Source organism: Lupinus angustifolius, chromosome LG03, assembly GCF_001865875.1.
Source record: "Lupinus angustifolius cultivar Tanjil chromosome LG03, LupAngTanjil_v1.0, whole genome shotgun sequence".
NCBI lineage: Eukaryota > Viridiplantae > Streptophyta > Magnoliopsida > Fabales > Fabaceae > Lupinus > Lupinus angustifolius.
In genome coordinates this window covers 7,814-8,250 of record NC_032011.1, presented here as the reverse complement: position 1 = coordinate 8,250, position 437 = coordinate 7,814, and positions in this window count along the sequence as shown.

Here is a 437-nt window from a genome sequence, read left to right as displayed (position 1 = left end):
ATCCTATCCTAATCCTCATCCTCGTCCTCGTCCTCATCTTCATCCTCATCCTCATCCTATATTAATCCTCTTCCTCCTCCTATCCTCGTCCTCATCGTCCTCCTATCCTCATCTTCATCCTCATCCTCATCCTCATCCCCCTCCTCGTCCTCATCCTCATCATCCTCCTAATCCTCATCCTCATCCTAACCTCTTCCTCCTTCTATCCTCGTCTCATCCTCATCCTCGTCCTATCCTTTTCCCCATCCTCCTCCTCCTCCTCCTATTACTATCCTCATCCTCATCCTATCCGCGTCCTCATCCTTTCCTCATCCTCATCCTCATCCCCATCCTAATCCTACCCTCCTCTTCATCCTCATCCTCTTCCTCAACCTATCGTCGTCCTCGTCCTCATCCTCGTCCTATCCTCATCCTCATCCTCGTCCTATCCTCATCCT